The 2,702-nt window shown below is 47.3% G+C and overlaps 1 long non-coding RNA gene across 1 annotated transcript; it reads right to left on the bottom strand.

The window, feature by feature from the left end:
• Window positions 1–695: 695 nt before the first annotated feature.
• LOC109145805 lies at window positions 696–2,323 on the bottom strand. Its single transcript, XR_002047451.3, has 2 exons — window positions 1,868–2,323; window positions 696–862 (listed from the first exon to the last, which is right to left on the bottom strand). It is a non-coding gene; the product is annotated as an uncharacterized LOC109145805 (long non-coding RNA).
• Window positions 2,324–2,702: the final 379 nt, after the last annotated feature.

The raw sequence follows: 2,702 nt of genomic DNA on the forward strand, positions 1-2,702 counted from the left end.
TCCACATTGTATCATATTTTCTAGTAGCAGTCTCTGTTTTCAGCTATTTTCCTTTTACCTAATTTTCATTTTGTATCTTGGAATATTCCCTGCTAGGGAAATCCTACATGTCTGATTCAGGATAAATTTTCTTAGATGGCTCAGGCACTCCAGAACCGAAGATAAGCAAAAACAGACTGTATTGTCCATATTAAAAAAAAAAAAAAAAAAGTTCCTTCAAATTAGTTGATCGTACTGGTTTTATCTTGGGCTTTTTTCCTCTTCTTCTTTTCAGTCGGAATGGGTACTGCTATAGGAAACTCTGGAGGTAGGCAGGATGTAAAAGTTTGATCTGATGTGCTGTGAATGAATCAGGACAACATAGGAAAGAAAAACTGTTGCTTGGCTTACCTGTGTGATGCCGATTATTTTACTTAATTTTACCACCTCACAGTTGGCCAGTAACTTTTTTTATAGTTTGAAGTGTTTATTTAGCACCTCCCATGGGCTCTAAAAGCACTAAAACAAATGAGTTCTGCAAGAGCAAATGATCAAGGCAAAAGGTATATGACAACCTAGACACCAAAGTACTCCAATACCCACCTCAAACAAAGAATGTACCCAGCATCTGGATTTAATTGATCCTTCAGTGATCAACTAAAGAATATCAAAGCCAACAGAAAATACAACGTCACAGAGAGAAACATGACCAAAAGAACAATAAAAGATAATTTTTATGTCAAATTCCAATAAGACCAATGAAACTCTCTCAGACAAGTCACAGGTTCGTGTACAAGAAGAGACATTTCCAAGACATCTTTGGAAACTGCAGGAGCAGATGCTTTCCAGAAATGTGTCTTCCTGATGTAGCATTCATTTGCACCTGTAAGAACAAGAAATAAGTGGAAGAATTTCAAAATCAAGCGTTGACTCTGTAACACATATTCAGACATAATTTAGATCCCCCAAAAATGTCATTGACTTAATGATTTATTTTATGTCTGGTTTCTGCTGTGCTCATCAAGAGAGCATTACTTAGTCCAGCTGAGTATTTTGATACCCATGTGACTCAGAGGCAGGGATTCAAACCACATTGGCCAGTACAGAGATGTCAAAAGTTTCCACAGTGCAAGGGACACAGAAGTGAAAAGCATTTGCTGGTTTAGAGGGATTAACACAGAAGGTCGATTAGCAGCTCTCAGCCACCCAGACCTAGGATTCTTAAACTATGCTCCTTCTTCTTTCTTTTCCATCTGAGCTCATTTTGTTTCCAGAGATTTAAAAGACGAACTTGAGAAGCCACCCCTGCTGCAGGTACTTTCCGTGTTTCTGAGTGAGCAGGCCAAAAAAAACAGCAGACCAAGATAATTTTCCTACAGTGTTCCACGCCAGCTAGAGAAAGATGATGAAGTGCAGAAGATTCACTGACAGCACAGCTCTCCCTGTAGAAGAGGACCAGCATACGCTGCTTTCTTATGGGCAGGATTGCCCTGCCCCCAGGTCACAGTGCTGTGCTGCTGCAGCTTGCCCAGAGCAGCTGTGGATGTCATGTCTGAAAGACTGAAAAGCTGAGAATTCCCTGCTCAAAGAGCAGCTTTTACCTCATGCTGCCAGAAGCTGTCCACGAAGCCTCATCTGGGATGTGACCATGAGAGCTTCCTCAAACAGCCGTGCTGTTTGCAGGCTGCCTGCCTCTAGTGACCACAGCGTGATCCCTTTGCTTTCCCCACTGAAGCCGAGAATCACTTGCCCATCCCTGGAACAGCTCCTCTGCATTCACAGCCATGAAAAACCGCAAGAGCTGGAGTAAACTGAGGTTTATTCAGAAAGAGGGTCTGAATCCAATTAGAGCAAAATAAACCGTCAACTTGACACATTTCCTTCTCACCTCGGCAGAAGCTAATCTAGCTGATCCCTTTGTGTTGTAACAGGAAAATCCCCGGTACCTTAGGGCTCCGCAGCCAGCGCTGGAGGACACGGCACAGGCAGCAAACACCAGCTGTCCGGGCCTCCAGCCCGCCCAGCTCTGCCTTCGGTGCTGCGAGCCAGCAGCTGCCTCTGCTGCCTCCTCAAACTTTCTGCTACGAGCCTACAGGCAAGCACTCACTTGGGGCCACATCTCGTTTTCTTATTCCCAAATAAGCATTCTGCTTTGCTGATGTGATGCAAGTTGCCTAAATAAGATATTCTGGGAAAGAGATCTTCCTGTGTGCTCTTGAGAGGAGGCAGTCGTTCCTTTCGGGAGGTATGGCGTTCCCACAGCCTGCACTGACATCCTGTGGCACGACTTCCCCCCCCGAAAGGAGCGTGAGGGGACAGCTTTGACCCTCCATGTCCCCTCTCTGCTCACCGCAAGTCACTCTTGCCTCATCCAAACCCTTTGGGAGGGGAAGGGGCACCTGCCCCCTTGCTGGGTCCAGCACCAGCTCCTGCCCACTGCGCCTGGCAGCCGCAGGGCCGGATCTCACCGCAGCTGCCCCTCATCCAGCCACCACCAGCCTGGCAGTGAGGGACCGTCCCCCGCCCCTTTCTGGCGTCTTCTGAATCGCTGCCCACAGCAGCAGGGCTGTGCGAGGATGAGCTGTAGCGACCCATCACTGGGTGGGGTGTTGCTGGAAGGGTGGGGGCTTTTTTAAGGGAAAAAATGATGAAAATCCCGCACCCCCCGCCCCCAAGCTCTGCCCACAGGGCACTGAGCCCTGTCATGGGGTGCCCAGGGTCTG

Source organism: Corvus cornix, chromosome 3 (genome assembly GCF_000738735.6).
Source record: "Corvus cornix cornix isolate S_Up_H32 chromosome 3, ASM73873v5, whole genome shotgun sequence".
Classification (NCBI taxonomy): Eukaryota; Metazoa; Chordata; class Aves; order Passeriformes; family Corvidae; genus Corvus; species Corvus cornix.